General features: G+C 39.8%; 1 protein-coding gene across 8 annotated transcripts in view; it reads left to right on the top strand.

The window, feature by feature from the left end:
- Nucleotides 1-25,685, top strand: part of C9H7orf25 (chromosome 9 C7orf25 homolog) — a 324,697-nt gene that overhangs the window by 151,137 nt on the left and 147,875 nt on the right. For 5 of the 8 annotated variants that reach the window (XR_011377686.1, XR_011377690.1, XR_011377689.1 and 2 more), the window contains exon 5: nucleotides 23,805-23,922. The exons of the other annotated variants lie outside the window; for them this stretch is intronic. The gene's annotated coding sequence lies outside the window, so the exon portion shown is untranslated. The remainder of the gene's footprint in view (nucleotides 1-23,804; nucleotides 23,923-25,685) is intronic. 8 annotated transcript variants of the gene reach the window in all.

Raw genomic sequence — 25,685 nt, 5'->3', positions numbered from 1 at the left:
GGAACCTCCATACTGTTCTCCATAGTGACTGTATCAATTTACATTCCCACCAACAGTGCAAGAGGGTTCCCTTTTCTCCACACCCTCTCCTACATTTATTGTTTGTAGACTTTTTGCTGATGGCCATTCTGACTGGTGTGAGGTGATACCTCATTGTACTTTTGATTTGCATTTCTCTAATGATTAGTGATGTTGAGCATCCTTTCATGTGTTTGTTGGTAATCTGTTTATCCTCTTTGGACAAATGTCTGTTTAGGTCTTCTGCCCATTTTTGGATTGGGTTTTTTGTTTTTTTGATATTAAGCTGCGTGAGCTGCTTATATATTTTGGAGATTAATCCTTTGTTAGTTGCTTCGCTTGCAAATATTTTCTCCCATTCTGAGCATTGTCTTTTCGTTTTGTTTATGGTTTCCTTTGCTGTGCAAAAGCTTTTAAGCCTTTTCATTAGGTCCCATTTGTTTATTTTTGTTTTGTTTTGTTTGTTTGTTTGTTGCGGTACGCGGGCCTCTCACTGCTGTGGCCCCTCCCGTTGCGGAGCACAGGCTCCAAACGCGCAGGCTCAGCGGCCATGGCTCATGGGCCCAGCTGCTCCGCGGCATGTGGGATCCTCCCGGACTGGGGCACGAACCCGTGTCCCCTGCATTGGCAGGCGGACTCTCAACCACTGCACCACCAGGGAAGCCCTATTTTTGTTTTTATTTCCATTTCTCTAGGAGGTGAGTCAAAGGGATCTTGCTGTGATTTATGTCATAAAGTGTTCTGCCTATGTTTTCCTCTAAGAGTTTTATAGTGTCTGGCCTTACATTCAAGTTTTTAATCCATTTTGAGTTTACTTTTGTCTGTGGTGCTAGGGAGTGTTCTAATTTCATTTTTCTACATGTAGCTGTCCAGTTTTCCCAGCACCACTTACTGAAGAGGCTGTCTTTCCTCCATTGTATATTCTTGCCTCCTTCATCAAAAATAAGGTGATCATATGTGTGTGGGTTTATCTCTGGGCTTTCTATCCTGTTCCATTGATCTATATTTATGTTTTTCTGCTAGTACCTTACTGTCTTGATTACTGTAGCTTTGTAGTGTAGTCTGAATCCGGGAGCCTGATTCCTCCAGCTCTGTTTTTCTTGCTCAAGACTGCTTTGGCTATTCGGGGTCTTTTGTGTTTCCATACAAACTGAAATTTTTTGTTCTAGTTCTGCAAAAAAATGCCATTGGTAGTTTGATAGGGATTGCACTGAATCTGTAGATTGCTCTCGGGAGTAGAGTCATTTTCACAATGTTGATTCTTCCAGTCCAAGAACATGGTATATCTCTCCATCTGTTTATATCTTTAATTTCTTTCACCAGTGTCTTATGGTTTTCTGCATACAGGTCTTTTGTCTCCTTAGGTAGGTTTATTCCTAGGTATTTTATTCTTTTTGTTGCATTGGTAAATGGGAGTGTTTCCTTAATTTCTCTTTCAGATTTTTCATCATTAGTGTATAGGAATGCAAGAGATTTCTGTGCATTAATTTTGTAACCTGCTACTCTACCTAATTCATTGATTAGCTATAGTAGTTTTCCGGTAACATCTTTAGGATTCTCTACGTATAGTGTCATGTCACCTGCAGTCAGTGACAGTTTTACTTCTTATTTTCTGATTTGGATTCCTTTTATTTCATTTTCTTCTCTGACTGCTGTAGCTAAAACTTCCAAAATTATGTTGAATAATAGTGGTTAGAGTGGGAAACCTTGTCTTGTTCCTGATCTTAAAGGAAATGGTTTCACGTTTTTCATCATTGAGAACGATGTTGGCTGTGCGTTTGTCATATATGGCTTTTATTATGTTGAGCTAGGTTCCCTCTATGCCTACTTTCTGGAGAATTTTATCATAAATGGGTGTTGAATTTTGTCAAAAGCTTTTTCTGCATCTATTGAGATTATCATATGGTTTTTACCCTTCAATTTGTTAATATGGTATATAACATTGATTGATTTGCATATATTGAAGAATCCTTGCATTCCTGGGATAAACTCCACTTGATCATTGTGTATGATCCTTTTAACGTGCTGTTGGATTCTGTTTGCTCCTATTTTGTTGAGGATTTTTGAATCTATGTTCATCAGTGGTATTGGCCTATAGTTTTCTTTTTTTGTGACATCTTTTTCTGGTTTTGGTATCAGCATGATGCTGGCCTCATAGAATGAGTTTGGGAGTGTTCCTCCCTCTGCTATATTTTGGAAGAGTTTGAGAAGGATAGGTGTTAGCTCTTCTCTAAATGTTTGATAGAATTCACCTGTGAGGCCATCTGGTCCTGGGCTTTTGTTTGTTGGAAGAGTTTTGATCACAGTTTCAATTTCAGTGCTCATGATTGGTTTGTTTATATTTTCCATTTCTTCCTGGTTCAGTCTCAGAAAGTTGTGCTTTTCTAAGAATTTTTCCATTTCTTCCAGCTTGTCCATTTTATTGGTATATAGTTGCTTGTAGTAATCTCTCATGATCCTTTGTATTTCTGCAGTGTCACTTGTTACTTCTCTCTTTTCATTTCTAATTCTGTTGATTTGAGTCTTCTCCCTTTTTTTCCTGATGAGTCTGGCTAATGGTTTATCAATTTTGTTTATCTGCTCAAAGAACCATCTTTTAGTTTTATTGATCTTTGCTATCATTTCTTTTTCGTTTATTTCTGATCTGATTTTTATGACTTCTTTCCTTCTGCTATCTTTGGGTTTTTTTTTTTTTTTTGTCCTTCTTTCTCTAATAGCTTTAGGTGTAAAGTTAGGTTGTTTGTTTAAGATTTTTCTTGTTTCTTGAGGTAGGATTGTATTGCTATAAACTTCCCTCTTAGAACTGCTTTTGCTGCATCCCATAGGTTTTGGATCATCGTGTTTTCATTGTCATTTGTTTCTAGGTATTCTTTGATTTGCTCTTTTATTTCTTCAGTCATCTCTTGGTTGTTTAGTAGCATATTGTTTATCCTCCATGTGTTTGTATTTTTTAGTTTTCTTCCTGAAATTGATATCTCGTCTCCTAGTGTCATGGTTGGAAAAGATACTTGATATGATTAAAGTTTTCTTAAATTTACCAAGGCTTGATTTGTGAACCAAGATGTGGTCTATCCTGCAGAGTGTTCCATGAGCACTTGAGAAGAAAGTGTATTGTGTTGTTTTTGGATGGAATGTCCTATAATATCAACTAAGTCCATCTTGTTTAATGTATCATTTAAAGCTTATGTTTCCTTATTTATTTTCACTTTGGATGATCTGTCCATTGGTGAAAGTGGGGTGTTAAAATCCCCTACTATGATTGTGTTACTGTCAATTTCCCCTTTTATGGCTCTTAGCATTTTTCTTATGTATTGAGGTGCTCCTATGTTGAGTGCATAAATATTTACAATTGTTATGTTTTCTTCTTGGATTGATCCCTTGATCATTTTGTAGTGTCCTTCTTGTCTCTTGTAATAGTCTTTATTTTAAAGTCTATTTTGTCTGATATGAGAATTGCCACTCCAGCTTTCTTTTGATTTCCATTTGCATGGAATATCTTTTCCATCCCCTCACTTTCAGTCTGTATGTGTCCCTAGGTCTGAAGTGGGTCTCTTGCAGACAGCATATATAAGGGTCTTGTTTTTGTATCCATTCATCCAGTCTGTGTCTTTTGGTTGGAGCGTTTAATCCATTATCATTTAAGGTAATTATCAATATGTATGTTTCTACTACCATTTTCTTAATTGTTTTGTGTTTGTTTTTGTAGGTCTTTTCCTTCTCTTTTGTTTCCTGCCTAGAGAAGGACCCTTAACATTTGTTGTAAAGCTGGTTTGGTGCTGCTGTATTCTCTTATCTTTTGCTTGTCTGTAAAGGTTTTAATTTCTCCATCAAATCTGAATGAGATCCTTGCTGGGTAGAGGAATCTTGGTTGTAGGTTTTTCCCTTTCACCACTTTAAATATGTCCTGCCACTCCCTTCTGGCTTGCAGAGTTTCTTCTGAAAGATCAGCTGTTAACCTTATGGGGATTCCTTTGTAGGTTATTTGTTGCTTTTCCCTTGCTGCTTTTAATGTTTTTTCTTTGTATTTAATTTTTGATATTTGATTAATACGTATCTTGGCGTGTTTCTCCTTGGATTTATCCTGTATGGGACTCTCTGCTCTTCCTGGACTTGATTGACTATTTCCTTTACCATGTTAGGGAAGTTTTCAACTATAATCCCTTCAAATATTTTCTCAGACCCTTTCTTTTTCTCTTCTTCTTCTGGGACCCCTATTATTCTAATGTTGGTGCGTTTAATGTTGTCCCAGAGGTCTCTGAGACTGTCCTCAATTCTTTTCATTCTTTTTTCTTTATTCGGCTCTACAGTAGTTATTGCCACTATTTTGTCTTCCAGATCACTTATCTGTTCTTCTGCCTCAGTTATTCTGCTAATGCCTCCTTGTAGAGAATTTTTAATTTCATTTATTGTGTTGTTCTTTATTGTTTGTTTGCTCTTTAGTTCTTCTAGGCCCTTGTTAAACGTTTCTTGTATTTTCTCCATTCTATTCCCAAGATTGTGGATCATCTTTACTATCATTACTCTGAATTCTTTCTCAGGTAGGCTGCCTATTTCCTCTTCATTTGTTTGGTCGGGTGGGTTTTTACCTTGCTCCTTCATCTGTTGCATATTTCTCTGTCTTCTCATTTTTTTCACTTACTGTGTTTGGGATCTCGTTTTCACAGGCTGCAGTTTCGTAGTTCCTGTTGTTTTTGGTGTCTGCCCCCAGTGGGTGAGGTTGGGTCAGTGGCTTGTGTAGGCTTCCTAGTGGAGGGGACTGGTGCCTGTGTTCTGATAGGTGGGGCTGGATCTTCTCTTTCTGGTGGGCAGGGCTCCGTCCAGTGGTGTGTTATGGGGTGTCTGTGAACTTAGTATGATTTTAGGCACTCTCTGCTAATGAATGGGGTTGTGTTCCTATCTTGCTAGTTGTTTGGCATGGGGCGTCCAGCACTGGAGTTTGCTGGCCATTGTGTGAAGCTGGGTCTTAGCGTTGAGATGGAGATCTCTGGGAGAGCTCTTGCCAATTGGTATTATGTGGGGCTGGGAGGTCTCTGGTTGTCCAATGTCTTGAACTCAGCTCTCCCACCTCAGAGCCTCAGGAGTGACAGAAGGCCGGATCACAAAGACCCTGTCAGTCACACAGCTCAAAAGAAAAGGGAGAAAAAAGGAAAAAGTAAATAATGATAAAGAAAAAAAGATAAGGTATTAAAATAAAAAAATAAAAATAATTTAAAGAAAAAAGAAGAGAGCAACCAAACAAACAAATCCACCATGATAACAAGCGCTGAACACTAAACTAAGATAAATGTAAAAATCAAAACCAAATCAGTCGCAGACAGCAAACCCCAAGTCTACAGTTGCTCCCAAAGTCCACTGCCACAATTTTGGGATGATTCGTTGTCTATTCAGGTATTCCACAGACGCAGGGTACGTCAAGTTGATTTTTGATTTAATCCACTGCTCCTGAGGCTGCATGGAGAGATTTTCCTTTCTCCTTTGTTCCCACAGCTCCTGAGGTTCAGCTTTAATTTTGGCCCTGCCTCTGCATGTAGGTCGCCCTCAGGTGTTTGTTCCCCGCCCAGACAGGAGGGGATTAAAGCAGTGGCTGATTAGGGGGCTCTTGCTCACTCAGGCCAGGGGGAGGGAGGGGTATTGTAGTTATAATTGGAATGTGGGGCAAGCCTGCAGCGGCAGAGGCTGGCGTGACATTGCAGCAGCCTGAGGCACACCTTGTGTTCTCCTGGGGAAGTTGTTCCTGGATCATGGGACCCTGGCAGTGGCGGGCTGCACAGGTTCCCCGGAAGGGAGGTGTGGATAGTAACCTGTGCTCGCACACAGGCTTCTCGGTGGCGGCAGCAGCAGCCTTAGCGTCTCGTGCCCGTCTCTGGGGTCCGCGCTGATAGCCGCGGCTCGCGCCCATCTCTGATGCTCTTTTAGGCGGTGCTCTGAATCCCCTCTCCTCGCACACCCTGAAACAATGGTCTCTTGCCTCTTAGGCGTGTCCAGACTTTTTCCTGGACTCCCTCCCGGCTAGCCGTGGCCCACTAGCCCCCTTCAGGCTCTGTTCACACAGCCAACCCCAGTCCTCTCCCTGGAATCTGACCTCTGAAGCCTGAGCCTCAGCTCCCAGCCCCCACCCGCCCCAGTGGGTGAGCAGTCAAGCTCACCAGTCAGACTGGTGAGTGCTAGTCGGCACCAATCCTCTGTGTGGGAATCTCTCCGCTTTCCCCTCTGCACCCGTGTTGCTGCGCTCTCCTCCATGCTCCGAAGCTTCCCTTCCACCCACCCCCCCATCTCCACCAGTGAAGGGGCTTCCTAGTGTGTGGAAACTTTTCCTCCTTCACAGCTCCCTCCCAGAGGTGCAGGTCCCATCCCTATCCTTTTGTCTCTGTTTTTTCTTTTTTCTTTTGCTCTACCCAGGTATGTGGGCAGTTTCTTGCCTTCTGGGAAGTCTGAGGTCTGCCAGCGTTCAGTAGGTGTTCTGTAGGAGTTGTTCCACATGTAGATGTATTTTTGATGTATCTGTGGGGAAGAAGGTGATCTCCACATCTTACTCCTCTGTCATCTTGAAGGTCCACCCAGTAGCTTTTTAAGAATGGGTGCATGAAAGGTACATTTTCTAAATCCTTGCATAACTGAATTGTTTTTATTTTCATGTACACTTTATGAATAGTTTGAGCATTTTTCATAGTTGGTGAATACAATTCATGTAACATAAAATTCATCCTTTTAAGGTGTACAATTCAGAGGGTTTTAGCATATGCACAAAGTCGTACAACCATTATCACTTATTCCAGAATATTTTCCTTATTAACTCGGTATGTAACTTTTATGTATTTCTGTGTCCAATCTCCCATGTAAATTCTTGGGAGCAAGGACTACACATCAAACACCTAGTGCTAAGCAAAAGCAGTTATTCCTTTATGTATTGAGTAAGAGGAAAGGTAAATGAAAGTTTAGAGACTTCCATTGCTGGCTTGATGAAGCAAGCACCATGCTGGGAAGGCCCATGTAGTAGGGACTGGCAGGCAGCCTCCAACCAACAGCCAGTAAGAAGCAGAGGCCCCCAGTCTTACAACTGCAAAGAAGTGAATTCTGCCAATAACTTGAGTGAGCTTGGAAGAAGATTCTTCCCCAGTAGGGTCTACAGATGAGAACACAGCTCAGGTAACATTCTGATTGCAGCCTGATGAGATCCAGAGGAAGACTCAGCTAAGCCATCTGGAACCGTGACTCACAGAAACTGTGAGATAAGCGTGTGTTGCTTTAAGTTGCTAAGTTTGTGATAGTACATAACACAGCCATTGAAAATGAACACATCTGGCCTTAACATATTCTATTGCTCAGTGAGTACTACAGCATCCTGAATTGGGGGCAGCCAACCTTCGTCCAGCCTTTGCCAGCACCAAGAATAGAACCTCATAAACTGAAGAGAAGTCATAAAGATGTTATTATGGATGTTACTCCAACTTTTGAAGAAGTCAATATTCTTCATATTCCTTTGAAGAACAGTAGCCTGAAGGTCTGAAAGCAAATGTGCAAGGTCAAGACATGATGAACGGCTTCAGGAGTCTTTCCTCCCATATGGAAAAGGCTGAGATATATAGCATTGATATTAGCAGTGCCATTGCTAGGACTGATAATCTGAAAGACAGAAGGTATAAATCTCCTTCCCCCACCTCCCCAAGGTATGATAGGAAACAGCTTGATAGAGTGTACAGAGCATCAGATTTAGAGTCTGGTAGACTTGTGTTCAAATCTCACATCTGCTACTTCCTGACCTTAACAAAGTTACTTAATCTCCATGATTAAATGATTCCATATGAAAACATGCAGCCATAATTTACCTTAAAATTTTCTTGTGATGAATAAATATGTAATGTGTAAATCACTTAAGATGTATTGGCACTTAGTACATGCTCAATTCCTTTTATAAACTTCCCATTCTCACCCCATTCATGGTCACATGGTTAACGCTATACACAAGTTTTATTTTGTTAAACATTTCCATCCTAATTACTACAACGCTTCTCCAGGAAGCCTCTGACCCAGCCATGGCTGGGGCTATTGTGCAGTACACCCCACAGTGCATTGGCAGAAGGTTGGCCATCCAGGTGACTTCGGAGATTGCGTCTTGAGCTTTGCAGCTAAACAGGGAACAAACATCCAAGGAGACAAAGTGTTGGACTCTATTTTCCTACTGGGATTTGCTTTTCTATATTAAACCCTCCTTTCTCAGGTTTCCAGGAATCTCCTAGGAAACATGGCATGAGATGCTACCTTCCACTTGGCTCCAGTTTGCCCTTGTCCAGAAATCCAGGACTCACATAGCTCTCAAACTCATTAAGTTGGATGGAACATGATGGTTAAACATTGAGGGTCAATGTCCTCACTGCCTGAGTTTGACCTTTTTTCTGAGGAGCCCTTTTATACTTTCCAGGGACACATTTTTCCTGAATCTGTATCACTAAGGTTTCTGGGCCAGAGAAATAGCAGAAAAGGCACTGAGGTAGGGAAATATTTGGAGCATTTGAGGATATAAAAGAAAGTCAGTGTGTTTGGAAAATAAATGAATTTTGTTAGAGTGGCAGCAAATGAAACTGTAGAGGTAGAAGGAGGCCAAAATAAATAAATCCCTGCTGATTGTGTCAAGGAATTTGAAAACTTTCCTAATGGTAATGAGGTGTTTATCTTTTAATGATTTAATTTATCGAATAAACAACCAAATATAAGCAACAGAGCATCATGTATAGTGCCAGCTTGCCAATTCCCCTGAAGTCAGTCTCTTTAGGTTCTTTCTCTTAGTTGGGTAAGATTCTACAAAGAATAACTCTTAACTTGCTATCTTCCATGTCTTACTCTTCTTTTTTAATATTTTCCATCTCCTTATCTCTCTGCTGCCTACCAGGTAAATTTATTCAGTTCTGCCTTCCAGTTTATGATCATTTCAGTTGTTTAATCCATTGATGATATCTTCCTTTAATAAAATAGCTGTATCTGTTTCTAAAAGATTTTAAACAAATCTGCCTGACCATTTTGTTAGTTTTGTGTTTCTTAGAAATGTTTTATAGTCTGTATTTCTTTTGAAATATTTCATACATACTGACTTTATATTCTAAATTTTTATCATTTTAATATTAGTAGTCTTTGAGGGGCTCTGATCTTTGTTCTTCATCTGCTTACTTTTCTTATGGAGGACTATTCCCTTGAATGTATGGAAATATATTACTGTAAGCTCATATTTGGTTGAGCATGAGCTCTGGAAGCACTGGTGATAATTTTCTTCAGAAAAGATGTTGTTTTATATTAATAACCTGTTACCACTTTAATTAAAGTTTTTGGTCTTGGATCTCCCTGAATGCAGGTAGTATATTTTTGAACTCTAGATCTGCAGGAGAGCAGGCTTAAGATTGCAAATTCTTAGTGATAATCATTATTATTTTATCCCATTTGCAAGAGGAGAAAAAAGACATGTTTCCTTGTAGGCAACTTTGTATCAGTCAGAATAGGCTCTGTAATGCTGGGTAACAAACAACTCTAAGTGATTTACACCACACTCTCAATGAGTTAGACTAAAAGAGTTAATTTCTTGTGCAAAGTCTGATGTGAATCCACAAAGCTCTTCAGGGGAGTTGTCTTCCATGCAGTGGTTTAGAACACATACCACTTCAATTCTGTGGCTTTTCCAGCTTAATATGATGCATCAGGATTTACCACAGTGGTGGAAAATAGCTTGGAGGAGATAAGCACCAAGAGTTCTACATGAAGTGACACATGTCCCTTTCACTCCTAGACTGCTGACCAGAGCTGTTTTCACCCATCTGTAAGAGGGCTGAAAGCTTGGTCCAGCAAGGGGAAGAGGGCTAGAAGTATTTGTGAGTACTTGTAATATCTACCACATTCTTTTTTGACTGGCATTGGATTCTTTTTCATCTTTTAAGATTGTCCTACCTTAATGGAGAAGACTCAGATTTAGCTTCCTGATCTTGTAGAATCCTATAGCTTAATATATTTGTGGCATGCAAATGTTAATCCCCTAAATGCTACGTTCTTCGTATCAGTATTTAGCCCAGGGCAGTCTTCATTTTTATATTCATTTACTGCTTGCTGCTCTGTTTTTCAGTTCACAACTTTTTTCTTTGGGGCCTGGGGATTTCCCTTAATTTCTTGCTAGCTCCACAATTGATTTAAAAATATGTTCATGGTAATTTATCCAGAATTTGAGTTGTGTTAGGGGCAATTTTGAGAATAGCTAGTTGATATTACTTCCAGAAGCAGTTAAAAAAAATATTTCCAAGTGGCAAATGACAAAAACATTTGAGACAAGTAGCAGACCTCTAACTTAATAAGAAGCTAATGAAGACCCAAGCACTGCTCAGTGGTTATCTACAGCATGGCGTTGGAGTAATTGGCATTCACTTAGATCGATTTTTGCATCATGTAGAATTATGCTATATGTTTTGTCCTAATGTGAAACATTTTTTATGGAGTAGAATCATATGGTAATGCTAGAGGATTTAACAAGGAGCTAGGAGAAACATGTCAGTCCACACATAAAATCTTCAGAAAGCAGTTTTGGAACTGCATGGTAAGAAACCAGTTAAGGAATGAAAAATCAACTTGTATCAGAGAAATCTAAAATTGAGGAGCCAATATTTACATGTTTGATAGAGCATTGATTCTGCTAGTATTGCTCCCACAGCTCTGCTAGATCAAAACAGCTTCATAGGGGGATCAGATACAGGCCTTTCTATGGTCAGGTCCAGATCACCCACACGCTGTTCCTTCTGCTTCAAAGCAGACCCTGTGTTCTGACCCAAGTCTCTTGACTTGATGACAGTTGCTCCTACTCTATCCCATGGGTAAAGGTCCCCAGATTGGCTCTGGCGTGGAACAGTCCCCAGGCACATCTTCTCATCCCTGCCTCTGAAGGTAGGCTCATGTATCCTTTTTCATATTAATGGTTTTATGGAGGAGAAAAAAAATTGTGTTAACATAAAGACATACTGAAACATTAGTAATCCAATTTTCTAATTGTTTTAGTCCCTGATTTCCTTTCTCAGAAGGAAGCTGGGATCTAGATTGTTCTCTCTGTCCATATAGCAGAGAAGGACTTACCAGTGTTCTCCTTTAGGTGTGACTGTGATCCCTCCTTCCAGGAATTCCCTTCCTTCCTGTCAGGCATGTCATAAGATGCCACGAAAGCTCAGGTGAGTGTTCACATTTCTGAGGACCAGGAGATTAAACTGAATCAGACCCATTCCACAGAAGCTCTTTCCCATAAACATGTCTTAACCAACATGTCCTTTGGGAGGTTGTTGGAGAGCCAACTAGCATAGCGCCAAAGAGCTGGACAAGTTAATTCACATTCTGAAAGGAACTTAGTAAGTGGCCACACCTACAAGCAAAAATCAGGGAAAAGAAAAAGCTGGGAAATATCACCTTCCATGCAGGTCCATGCTGGAATGTGGAAAATTGATACTGGGAAGAAATTAGCAGGCTCTGCGTCTTGAATAATTATTTAACCAGTAGCTATCACAGGCACATCCTGGCCAGTCTCAACACCTTGTTAGGTAACTGGGGTACAAAAATGAGAAAAGATACACATCGTGTCGGCTCGTGGAGATTATACCCTCATGAGTAAGGCAAACATTAAAGAAATTAATCCATAGTTAATGACAACAGTTTAAGTATTAGGAAGAAATATCACTATTTTTTCCTTCCCTGTATTTTTCTAAATGCTTCAGCTTTTCATTTGTTTATTGAACTCTTTTTGTCTCACGTGGGGTTTTCCTTCCCAACTGGTGTAACTGTCTGGATATAATTCAAGGTCATGTTTAGTGCAAGTATATGGGTTCTGTCCGTGCACCAAGTAGTACTCCAATCGTGCCCCACACCAGCGATGTCCATCCCTGTGTCCCTGAGGGAAACTACAGATACAGGAAAATGACCAGCAAGTAGCGCAAAGAGAAACTTTGTTCTTTAGCTGGGACTTTGGTCCCAAACCACAGTGTAGAACTCTACAAATCTGGCCTGCACGACATGTCACCCTCCTGTACTTAAATCTGTGTGAGCTGGGGGACGGCTGGGCATTGCATCTCATTCAAAAAACACTGATTCAAAAACTCTTGAAAAGTAATGCAAGCCTTTGCTGAAATTCTGGAAGACGTAGCAAAAGGTTGAATTACTTCCACACGTGCAGTGTCCTAAAATTCTTCTTCACACCTCTAACTCCCTCAAGTCCCTCCCAGTGTGTTAGCTGCCCTAATCTCTCTTCTTTCTCTTCCCCTTTATTTCTGCTTCTCCTCAGAACCTCAAAGTCAACCTGCAATGGCTTAAAGTTCTCCATCCTTCTCCTGCATCGCCCTCACCCCTCCAGAGGGACTCTTTTGCCCTTACTCATGATATCCCGTTAGAAATTTCACATCTTTGTCAGTGCTGGCTCAGCTGATGTCAGCCTGGCACCTCTGCCTGGCTCTTCCACGGTCTCTTTGCAAGGTTTGGCTTAGTCTGCCAGCGACTGCCTCTCGTGTAAGATCTGGAAGGCAAGCTGGAAGAAGCCATCATTCTGGAGGAGACACAGTAGTTGCAGGTAGTTGCAAGGCCAGAGGTGGATCTCGACAACCACCAGCAATTCCTAAGATTCACTGGAGCTTTGGGGCTGGTTCCAGGAGTTCTATCCCTGACCTTGCTCCACCCGTGCTTCTTGTGGAAGTAAAGCTCTCATCCCCTGTCCAAAAGCCCTCCTCATTTGACATGTCTATAGTTACAGTGCTCAGACATCTGATTTACCTGGGACGGTCTCATTTATACCTGTTTCTCCCAATTAATTATTAATAATACCTCCCTTTGCTCTCCAAGTGTTCCAGATTCAGTGATAAATTATACGATGGCTTTGCCTAGCAAGGTTTTTGTTTCTCTGATGGAGTCCTGCATGATACACCGCCGCTTATAATTCTCTCCAGTCATTGGCCTGTGGTACTGAAACAGGGAGGTCTGTGAATGCTTCCTTTCTGTCCCTGCCACACTTCAGATCAGATGAGGTAGTCCCAAGTGGAAGCCTAAAGCAACCTCTGGGTGGAGCCCTCTTGCGCCTCTGTTTCTGGGTCGGGTCCTGGGTACAGCAGGGGCAGCCCTCAGAGAAGTGCGGCTGAGCTTTTGTATCTGAAGGAGAAAGCACACACTCACATGGGCTCAGAAACTGCTGTGTTAGCTCCACCGCTAGAAACATGGCTTGATGACAGGTCTTTGAACTTGACCAAACCTGATTATCCACTCCCTACTTGGGGGTGAAGAGAAATGAATTAGATGAGAGAGACGGTCTTGACTTCCCTCAAGAGAAAAAGCATCTATGGTTTCAAGCTGAACTGTTTCCCTCTTTGCTGACAAGCAAAGTTCTGGTGGTAGGATTCTCGTGGTTAGTCAGACCACAATAATTTCAGTGCTAAATGGTGAGCTTGAGATGAGATGTGCTGGGACCAAATTAGCGAACAGCCCTCACTGCCACTCCAAATGCAGCTGGGTGTCTTCAAACTGTATTTCAGCAAGGGGAAAAAAAAGAGATAATAGAAGATACTGAAAAATAACATCAAGGAAGACACGTTGCCTCATTTTGAAGTCAGGGGGCCAGTGCTGGCCCAGCTGGGGTCTCCAGAGTGCCCCCAGCTTTAGGAATCACCAATGGTCTGAATGCCAGACAGTGACAATAGGGAAACTCTGGATCTTGGCTCTGTATTAATGGGATGGGCTGAAGATAGAATTTTCTTTGGACCCCCAAATGCTTTCTCTTTCATCTGAGTTTGTCCTCTAAAATCTTTGATCCCAAGTCTTTAGATGTGGGAGAAGGGTGAATATAAGAGAGTCAGAGGCTATAAACTTTATCTACTGAAATAATGCTGTTTCATTTCCTAAAGGTCAGGAGAAGAACATTTAATGGGTAGAACAGAAATGAGAAGGAAAATGATTAAAGGTAAAAAAAAGTAAGCAGAAGGAAAATTCTAGGTGGTGAAATAAAAGAAAAAGAGCCTTCCCTTGATTGGAGAAATGGGAACACAGCGGAGGAAAGGATTTGTCAATTTTTTTTTTTTTTTTTTTTTGGCCAAAGCTATAAGTTCCTGTCACTTGTGGGAGCAGTAGTTCTGAAAGGTTCATAGTTACCCACCATGGAAGACAAAAAACTTTTGTATATCACTGCTTTTAATTCTCAGCTAATTTGGGGTCTACTCAGTTCAGTATGAGGGGGGAAGCTGGGAAATGATTTGGATCATCACCAATGGCTAATTTAGATCATTCAGGACCTCAAATGTGACTTCCTTTTTTTAAATTTCTTCCAGTTTTCTTGAGATATGATTGCCATAAAGCATGGTTAAGTTTAAGGTGTACAGCATAATGGTTTGACTTACATACATTGTGAAATAATGACCACAGGGAGTTTAGTGAACCGCCATCATCTCCTATAGATACAAAATTAAAGAAATAGAAAAAATAGTTTTTCCAATAACTCTTAGGATTTTCTCTCTTCACAACTTTCATAAATAACATACAGCAATGTTCATTATATTTATCCTGTTGTACATCACATCCCTAGTACTTATTTGTCTTATAACTGGAAGTTGGTACCTTTTGACCGCCTTCATCCAATTCCCCCTCCCCTCACCCTCCACCTCTGGTAACCACAAATCTGATCTCTTTTTCTATGAGTTTGTTTGTTTTTCCCTTGTTTCGAAGTATAATTGACCTATAATGCTATGTTAATTCCTGTTACACAACATAGTGATTTGATATTTCTATACGTTTCAAAATGATCACCATGATAATTCTAGTTATGCTATGTCACCATACCAAGATATTACATAATTATTGAATTATAGAAAACATTATGGATTCCTCAAAAAATTAAAAATAGAAATACTGTATGATCCAGCAATTCCAGTCCTGGGTATTTATCTGAAAAAATGAAAACACACCCTTATGTTCATTGCAGCATTACTTACAATAGCCAAGATATGGAAGCAACATAAATGTCCATTAACAGATGAATGGATAAAGAAGATGTGGTATATATACACAATGGAATATTACTCAGCCATAAAAAATAATGAAATCTTGCCATTTCTGACAACACAGACGGGCCTAGAGGGTATAATGCTAAGTGAAATAAGTCAGAGAAAGACAAATACTGTATGATTTCACTTATATGTGGAATCTAAAAAACAAAACAAATGAACCAACATAACAAAACAGAAAGAGAATCATAGATGCAGAAAACAAACAGGTGGTTGCCTGGGGTCAGGGGCAGTATAGGGGGAGGAGAGAAATAGGTGAGAGAAATTAAGAGATACAAACTTCCAGTTGCAAAATAAATGAGTCACAGGTGTGAAATGTACAGTGTGGGGAATATAGTCGATAATTATGCAATATCTTTGTATCATGATTTCTTTTTTAATTAACTGCACAAAAAGCTGCAGCATCCCCCTCGGTTTTGATAATTCTTTCTCTTTCTTTCCTATTCTTAATTCCCTATATCTTTTTGTCCCCTTCTCTCTACTTATCATTCAGAGTAGTCACTGACCACCAGCTTTTCCACAAGGTTATTATTATTACTATCAGAAATATTTATTGTGATGCTTGCACAATTATACTAAAAACCATTGAATTACACTTGAAACAGGTGGATTGTACAATATGTGAATTATACCTCAACTAAAGTTGTCATTAAAAAACACAAAAAAGGGAAATATTTCTTGAGTGTTCAAAGCATGACCAGCAGTCTTCTGTTTGTTCAAGTGTTTTACATATGTTAGAAAATTTTAAATTCCTGCAGAGCTGGGTGATAGTACTATAATCATCCCCATTTCTCATATGAGGAAGTAGAAGTAAAGTGGTGATAAGCAAGTTGCCAAGATCACTCAGTTAGTAAATTGGAAAGTTGAAGTTTGAACCCACATCTCTCTGAATCAAAAGTCTGTGCACTTTATCACTCTGAGCTAATGCCTCAAATTAAGGCCAGTTATGAAAATCAATACAAGATTCACATTCAGTGACCAAACCATATGGTTACTCTTTTTTTTTTTTTAACCATTTAGCCACACTGTCTGAATAGAGGAGCTGCTGCTGGCTCGATTGTGGCCTCAGGTCTGGACACACTGCGGTGAGGTGCTAAATATGGTCTGTTAGTAGTTTGTTGTAATTTTTTTTTGCATCATTGCTTATAAGGGATATTGTTCTGTAGTTTTCTTTTCTTGTAGTGTCTTTGTCTAGCTTTGGTACCAGGGTAATGCTGGTCTCATAGAACAAGTTAGTAAGTACTCCCTCCTCTTCAATTTTTTGGAAAAGTTTGAGAAATATTGTTATTAGTTCTTCTTTAAATATTTGGTAGAATTCACCAGTGAGGCCATCAGGTCCAGAGCTTTTCTTTGTCAGAAGATTCGATCCCTTACTGGCCATAGGTCTATTCAGATTTTCCATTTCTTATGATCTTGTCTTGGTAGGCTTATGTTTCTACGATTTTTTTCACTTCACCTAGGTTATCCAATTTGTTAGTGTATAATTGCTCATAATACTCTCTTACAATCCTTTTTATTTCTGAAAAATTAGTAACAATGCCCCCATTTTCATTTTAGTAATTTGAGCATTCTCTCTTTTTTTTATTAGCCCATCTAGCTAAAGGTTTGTCAATTTTCTTTTATCGTTTCATAGAAACAACTTTTGGTTTTATTGATTTTCTGTATTATTTTTCTATTCTCTATTTCATTTACCTCTGCTCTAATTTTTATTATTTCCTTTCTTCTTCTAGCATTGGCTTTAGTTTGTTTTTCTTTTTCTAGGTCCTCAAGTTGTAAAGATAGGTTGTTGATTTGAGATCTTATTTTTTGTAGTAAACACTTATAGCTATAAACTTATTCCATAAGTCTTGGTATGCTGTGTTTTTGTTTTCATTTGTCTTTAAGTATTTCTAATTTTCCTCGTGATTTCTTGTTTGATCAATTGGTTGTTTAAGAGTGCGTTGTTTAATTTTCACGCAGCTGTGAATTTTCCAGTTTTACTTCTGTTGTTGATTTCTAACTATCCTGTTGTGGTCAGAGAAGATGTATGATATTTATCCTTCAAAATCTATTGAGATTTAATTTGTGGCCTAACAGATAATCTATCCTGGAAAATGTCCCATGTGCCCTTGAGAAGAATGTGTATGCTATTTTTGTTGGGCAGTTTTTTCTGTAGATATCTGTTTGATCTAGTTGGTTTATTGTATTGTTTAAATTCCTATTTCCTTACTTATCTTCTTTCTGGTTGTTCTATTATTTTTACAGTTCTCAGTTGGCAGCTCTTTTTCTTTTAGTACTTTGAAAATGTAGCTTTTGTGTCTACTTGCTTGCATCGTTCCTAACAAGAAATCAGCTGTCATCTTTTTTTGTTCCTTGTATACAATCTATCATGTTTTTCTCTGGCTGCTTTAAAGACTTTTCTCTTTTTTCACTGCTTTTGAGCAAGTTAATTATGATGTGGCTTGGTGTAGTTCTCTTCATTTTTCTTAAGCTTAGGGTTTGTTGAACTTCTAGGAACTGTGGGTTTATAGTTTTCATCATTTTTGAAAAATTTCAGCCAAATGGTTTTTTCCTTCACATTTCCCTCCTCTTCTATAAGGACTTCAATTACATGCTTGAAGTTTTTCCACTTCCACTATTCACTCAAGTCCTGTTAATTTTTTAAATTCTCTTTTTCTCTGTATTTGAGTATTTCCTTTTTTTTCTTTTTAGCTTTTTTTTTTTGGCCATGAAGCATGTGGGATCTTAGTTCCCCTACCAGGGATCGAACCCATGCCCCCTGCAGTGGAAACACGGAGTCTTAACCACTGGTCCACCAAGGAAGTCCCTCTGTATTTGCATTTGAATAGTTTTCATTACCATATTCTCAACTTTACTAATCATTTTATTCTGCAATGTCTACTTGTCATTAATCCCATTTATGTATTTTTCATCTCATTGTTATTTTCATCTCTAGAAGTTGATTTTTTAATATATCTATCTTCCATTTCTCCACTTATCTTTTTAAAATTTTTTAATCTCCATTTATCTTTTAAACATATGAATTACAGTTATTTTAATGTCTTTTTTTTTTTTTTTTTTGCTAATTTTAGCATCTGTGCCAGTTCTGCTGTGGTTTCAATCGATTGATTTATCACCTCATCAAGTACTGGATTTTCCTATTTCTTTCCATGCCTGGTAATTTTTATGGGATTCCAGATATTATGAATTTTATCTTGGATGCACGTTATCTTTATATTTCTATAAATATTCTTGAAGGGTTTTTTGGGGGGGGAACAATTTACTGGAAAACATTTTAATTCTTTTGGGTCTTACTTTTAAGATTTATTAGGCAGGATCAGAGCAGCCCTTCATTCAGGGCTAGTTTTTTTCCATTAGTGATGCAAGATCCTTCAGGCACTCTATCCAATGTGCCATGAATCATGAGATTAGCTAGTCAGTCTAGATTAGGCATTTTTCCTGGTCAGGCTGTTGTTACTTCTTTTCAGGTGTTCTTTTCCTGGCCTTGGGTATTTCCTTTACATGCATGAGCTGATCGGCACTCAGCTGAGTACTTGGGGCATACCCTTTACATATCTCCCAAATCCTCTCTCTGTGCTTCCCTGTTCCCTCAGTACTGTTCTGTATATCCTAGTCACTTTGTCTCTGCAACTAAGGGATTCCACTAGGCTACACCAAGGTTCCCTTGCCTGTGCCATGATCCGGGGACTCAGCTGGGTCAAAAGAAGAACTCACTTCATTTGTTTTCATAATTTCAGGAATCACTTTTCTTCGTTGCCTGGTGTCAAGTGTGTTGAAATCTGTTGTTTCATGTATCTCAGATTTTCTATATTTTGTTCTTTTTAAAAAAAGAACAGTTGGGAGAGTCAGTTGGGAGAGTCAGTCTGGTTCCTGTTATTCCATCTTGGCTGGAAGCAGAAATCACTTCAGTGTCTTTTAACCTCTCTTTCATATATTCCACATCTTTATCACTTTATTTTACATTCTGCCTGTGCTTTTTTAAATCAATCTTCCAGTTTTGAATTCTTTTCTTTTTAAAGCTGTGTTTATTTAATCTATTTAATCTCTTCAATGAATTTTGAGTTTCAATGGCTACATATTTCACTTTTAGGAATCCTTTATATTTTTTATGGTTTCTATTGCTTCTATTATCCTTTTTATTATTCGTTTTGAACAGACCTATTTTATTAATATTATAAAGACTTATAAAGGTTTTTCTGTCATTTCTAGATTGTAGAGCACCAATTTTCCCTTTTATTGTATGTACAAAGTCTCTCTTGTGGTTATTTATTCCTTCATGTGATTTGATTTTTTTATTCTGACTATTAATCTTAGTCTGTGTTTTTTATTTGACTTAATTTTGTTCTTTGTGAATTCAAGGAATTGCTGTCTATGGGCCCTGAGTTATAGATGTGCCCTTACAGAACAATTTTCTATTTCTTCTGCAGGATCCCCAGGTATTCCTTGGTTTTGGGATGGGATTTCATTTTAATGACCTGGTTAGTGTTCACTGAACCCCATATGCAGTATAAATTCTGACCCTACACCTGCCCATTGTACAAGCTTATATTTGATTTCTCACAGTATAATAATTTTTTTTCTCCTTCTTACAACTGGTTTCTCCCCTGGAGTCTATATATTACAGTCTGTTCTATCTTAAAATAATAAAATTTACTTGAATATTATGCCCTTTTATCTTCTTTCATCCTTAAAGTCCTTAAAATTATAGTTTATACTCACACCTACCCATTTCTCAACAACCAACACTGTACTAAAATAGCTTATTAAAGAAATTCTCAGAAGCTCCGTAGAACTGCCTGGCATAGTCTTCATCCTCTTTTATTTCCATGACATTCTGTGGTGCTGACCCCCTTCCTTTTTTGCATCTTCTCCTTGCCCTTGATGAGAACTCATTCTCAGTATAGCAAGGGTGCCATTTAAACAAAAATTTTGCACTTAACCTTCTAATGAGTGAAGACATGATATATATCTGGAAGGAACTAAGTGTTGATACTATTCCATCAACAGTTATGGATATTGGTGGGAAAAAGCAAAAGAAAGGAGATTTCAAGGCTTTGGCCAATTCTTCCATATTACTAAAGTGTAATTTAGTAGGATGACACTTTGTTTAACCGAATATAAGTCTTCAGATATGTAAATACAGATCCAGTTCCAAGGATGAGGTGAGGAACACAATTGGTCTGAATCATAAAGAGAAAGGAATTACATTTTAGCAGGGAAGGAGGAAGGAAGGGAAACTCAAGAAACAAAGAGACATAGAGAGGCTGGCAGGAACTTGAAGGGGACAGGAGGTAAGCCAAAATAACTCCAGGCTGGACACCATGAAAGTATTGGCCAGGGAGAATCTTCCTGTCAACTACTAGCTTGTCTCAGGACCTGGGGGCATGGTGGGGCTGTCACAGATCTAGTTTCCAGGAGCTAAAGGAGAACAACATACAAGGGGCAAAATTATTCATGTGGAGATCTGTCAGAAACCAGCCAAGACTCTTTTTTGCATGACTCATACTGTCCACACCACTTCAGTCAAATTCCTTAATCAAAGCAACAAGAAAGAAACTTTATACTAGAAATAAGCCCGAACAGTGCTACCTCAGACCTTGACAGAAAGTTTATCTAGACCAGTACAAACGCAATAGAACTTGCCGCAGTCGTGAGAATGTTCTCTATCTGCATTTTTCAACATGGTAGCTTTTAACTATATGTAGACATTGAGCACTTGAAATATAGCTAATGTAACTGAGAAACTGAATTTTTAATTTCCCTTCATTTTAATGAATTAAAATTTAAATAACAGATGGCTAATGGCTACAGCAAACTTTTCTGTCAAGGGCTTTGTGAGCCCCATATGGTCTTTGTTGCATATTCTTTGTTTTTTTGTTTGTTTTATTTTGCTTTGACTTGTTTTAGTTTACTTTATTTTCACAACCCTTTAAAAATATAAAGTATCCTTAGCTGGAGGGCTGTGTACAAACGGGCCACAGGACAGATTCGGCTTGTGGTCCATAATTCGTCCACCCCTGACCTAATCTCTCAGAGCTTTTGAAAATCTTTGTTTTTAATATTATTAAAAGTAATCATTACTATCGTCCCAGTGTTAGATGTGTTAGTGGCCTTTCTTCTTCTAATAGAATTTTCTGCAAACTGTGTTCCGTGGTACACTCATCCATTTTAGGTTCTCTCCACAACGAAACAACTCTGTTTAAATAAGCTGTGAAATACTCAATACTAAAACGCTATTTTTAAAGATTTATAATGCACATTAGTATATGAAGGCTCTGATGAGTTGATGCAGAATATTGGTTTTACATTAATTTGGGTTTTCTCTACTTATTTGACCACCATGCAGGTGGCATGCAGGGCATATGTGTGTGCAAGAAGAAGTGTGTGTAGGTATTATACGCAGCATGCATAGCTACACGATATGTGCATGTGTAGGTGTGTACATGTGAGGGGGGAGCAGGTTTGTAGCAGGTGACACGTATTAATATTCGGAAGAAGGAATGTTCTACAGAACCCACTCTTGAGAAACACTTGCTGAACAAGCCTGATGATCAAAATCTTTCTCTCGGGGCTCAGAGCAGAGGCACAGGCAGTAAATAAGTGATACTCGGGAGAAGTGGGAGGATTTATTCCTGTTGAACCAGTTTAGAGAAGCTGTCATTAAGACTTTTCAAGAAGGGCTGGTGAGGTCAGCTCTCCCTGGAATGTTCACAGATTTAAACAATGGGGTGAAGGAGGCTGCTACCTGGAAGGATGCTCCACGGGCCCCTCAGGTGGCCAGAATCAGCTTAGGTCCACGCATCACGCAGAGCAGGCTGTGAGACCCAGGGAGACGGCTGGTGGAAATGGCTCTAAAGGGACTTTGGCAGAGCAATTAAAAGTCACAAGACCTCTGTGAGGAAAAGAAAGTTCTTGGTCGACTTTAATTGAGGAAATGGAGAATGGCCTGAATTCAGTAGAGACCGAACAACAGATTTTGAAAACTTAGGAAGCCTAACTAGTTAACAAGGAGGAAATCCTGCCCTGAGGGGATTGAACAGCTCCATTGCTCTGCTAACCTTTGGAGAAGGAAGCTGGGTACAGAAATGGCACTCAATTCAGGGGCCTTCAAGGAACACTTTCAGCTTCTCTGAGAACCAAATTCCTAGATCGTCTTGTTTGTTTTTAATTTTCCAAGATGCTGAAGAGACAGAATAAAAGTAGAGTCGATTCACTGAAAACGCCTGGGTTTGAGTGCGGCCAGGAGAGGAGCAAAGCATCTTCTGCAAAGTTCCTCCTTCCTTTAGGATATCTGGAAGCTGAGCTGCCACTTTCTGAGGACGTGACTTCATATATTTACCTCCTGCTAAAGGCATTTTCTTGTCTGCATCTTGCCTAGGGAGACTGGTATTTTTGTTCTTTTCTGCAGATGTTTATAGTAACATTCTGTCTCTACAATGGCCCAGTTATGCTCCATTGATTTCTCCTCTTGATGACTTTTAATAACGTTTGAGGGAAATGGGTGGGTGAGTGAACAGTTTTCCTTTCTTGGTCCAACACAGATGGTGGATAGCTAAGCCCATGCCTGCCTCTGCTCTCCACATCTGCTGAGGCTGCCTGGGCCTCGGAGCGTGTTGCTCTGTGCCTGAGAGAGCCCAGTAGCTGAGGATGTGAGCCTCATACACTTGGCCTGTGGTTGAGGTAGGTCCAATGGGCAGTGGGGATCCAGTCAGCTACACGTGAAGGAGCTGGGCGTGTGATATCAGCACACATGCCTCCTCTCACAGACAGCTGTTTAACCTTTCCTGCGAGTATTCAGATTTTGAGAAGAATCTAATGAAGATAGAAATTCCTTTGCTATATAAAGGGACCCGTTTCTGGTGGTGACATTTCATATCTACTTGCCTTGAGCACTCATCAAAGGCCCTCATAGATGTGAACATCTGAGCTACTGATCCTGAAAGCCAGCGTGAAAGAGAATGCCGGTGACCCAATGTCAGGGCCGAGTGGTGTTTCTTAGTTGGAAGCAGCAGTGGCGAATGAGTGGCTGGCACCTTTATCAGAGCCCACGACTGGGTACGGCCAGAGCAGCGTGAGTACTAAGTTTAAACAAAGAACACAGGATGGCCGTGGGGCCGGCTGAGGCAGAATTCCCACTTCGACACCAAGACAATCTTCTTGCTTTGCTGAGTTTTACTACCGTGATGTCACCGAACGCTGCCGACAACAGAACTGTTATATCGCTAATGAAAGGGCCTTAAAACTAACTGAGGGACCCCATTATGCCAATACTGGAGCTTGTCATAAAAATCATCGGTCACCGATGCCTCTGAGCTTGAGTCGGGCCTGGAGGGAAAAGAACTGTGAAATTTGGGTTCTATTCAGTTGTTTTGATCTGGACTTCTTTATGAGTAGAAAGAATGAAATTGGCCATATGCGACCTTGTATTTCAAGGGAATCAAATCATTCAAACGAGAGAATTTAGCCTCTTGCCCAACAATTCCTCCAGTTCTCTTCAACGCCACGGTAATGGACCGAAGCCCTGCGTGGCTACATTTTACTAGCGTTTAGAGGACTGTAATAGTTGCATTGTTTCTCTGGTTACACCCCAAAATGCATTGCAGATTTCCTCAACTGAAATCACTCCCTGCCATTAATATGTTGTTGGAATAAAGGGCTGATTTTGGCACTGAAACTGCACCACCGGTGGGAACAGCATCAGGCAGTGAAAACAGCCTGACTCCTTTCTTCCTGTCTTCACAGGATGACAGATATTCACTGAGCGCCAACTATACACCAGGCATTTGCACTAGGAACTGGAAATATGATGGTGCCCTAAAAAAAAGTGTCACTCCTGCCCTTACGGACCTTTGCATTGCTGGTAGGAAATATGCTTTTCTTTCGTTTCCTTAACTCCAAAACATATCATTTCATTTACAGCTTCTTGGTGGCAGGACATATTATCCTGGTAAATGATGGGTCAATAACAGAAGGTGGCCTTGAATCAAAAAACTAAATAAATGCTCATGGAATTCTACATAGGAGTTGAAAGAAATATACAAACATACAAAACAATCCTCTCTGTATAATATACGCGGGAATGTTCAGAACACCCAGACACAGGCGAGGCTCTTCTCTGTGTGTGTGGAGGAGAATGAGCTCAGAGACCAGGGAGGGATGCAGGGGATTCCAGCAAATGTTAATATTTAATTTTTTAGCTGGGTACTGTGTACACAGGTGTATATAATATATAGACATAATTATATGTACACGTAAAATGTGTATAAATGCATCTACACATGTATACACACATCCATATACAATACACAGAATATTTTGAAATACAATTTCCATTTTACAATTAAATTTTAATTGTAAAATTTCTCAATTAAAAAGCTATGGCTGAACAGCCCCTGCAGAAAATCAGGTACGGGCACTGAGAACTAGTGGGACTCACCTATATCTGCTCTTCACTACACCCTTATCCCCAAAGACAATTCTCTGAAACACACCTGTCTATTTCTTTAATATTTTACTTTTTTTTTTTTTTTTTTTTTTTTGCGGTACGCGGGCCTCTCACTGTTGTGGCCTCTCCTGTTGCGGAGCACAGGCTCCGGACGCGTAGGCTCAGCGGCCATGGCTCACGGGCCCAGCCGCTCCGCAGCATGTGGGATCTTCCCAGACCGGGGCACGACCCACATCCCCCGCATCGGCAGGCGGACTCTCAACCACTGCGCCACCAGGGAAGCCCATATTTTATTTTTTTATACTAGTCCCTGCTCCCTTTCTTTCCCAGATCTGTATCTCTAGATAGTTCAAAAGCTCCCTGGCAAGTGAGAGAAGCTTTCAAGGAAGCAACAAGGGATAAAGTCACCTCCTCTTTGCTCACTTACACCCGTTTAAGAGGGGATGATGAGGTGTCTGAGAGCATCCTTAAGGAGTACCCAGTTCAAAGAGTTCATATTTATTTGTTACATTTTACAAATTGCGGAGAATGGTGTAGAAGCTGAGATACAATGGAGAGCTAACACTTACCGTATGAGGGCCAGAGTGAACTTTCAGTAACTCCTTGGGATTTCTCAACTGGAAGATTCCCATGAAGTTTTGTGTTGGATTACCCTGGGGGGTAGGGGAGGGATTAAGTTGTTTAATTACTGTTGCCATTCTGTGTTTTGTGCATTTTAGTTAGTTTTAATTTTGTACTCTACCCTGAGTCAATGCCACCAAAGGCACAATTTGGAAAATAATAATGATAAAAACATATCAGTTTTTCAAGTAAATGATTCTATGCTTGTCACAGCAGTGGAGAAATCTGTCAGAGCCAGACCATGGTATTTGTTCTGTCTGTTTTATGACTGTGTGAATTCTGAATGTCTGAGCTGTCCAAGACAGACATTGCATTTATCCAGACTTTAGACCTACCTTGACTTGTTTTACGGCTTTTTTTTTTTTTAATTCTGACTTCCTTGCAGTTAGGAAGTCAGAATTTCTTTTTTTTTCTTTTTTTAAAAATCAATTAATTAATTAATTAATTTTGGGCTGTGTTGGGTCTTCGTTTCTGTGCAAGGGCTTTCTCTAGTGTGGCAAGCGGGGGCCACTCTTCATTGCTGTGCACGGGCCTCTCTTGTTGCTCCAGATACGCAG

This window comes from Globicephala melas, chromosome 9 (assembly GCF_963455315.2).
Source record: "Globicephala melas chromosome 9, mGloMel1.2, whole genome shotgun sequence".
Lineage (NCBI taxonomy): Eukaryota > Metazoa > Chordata > Mammalia > Artiodactyla > Delphinidae > Globicephala > Globicephala melas.
This window is presented reverse-complemented; position numbering and strand designations above follow the sequence as displayed.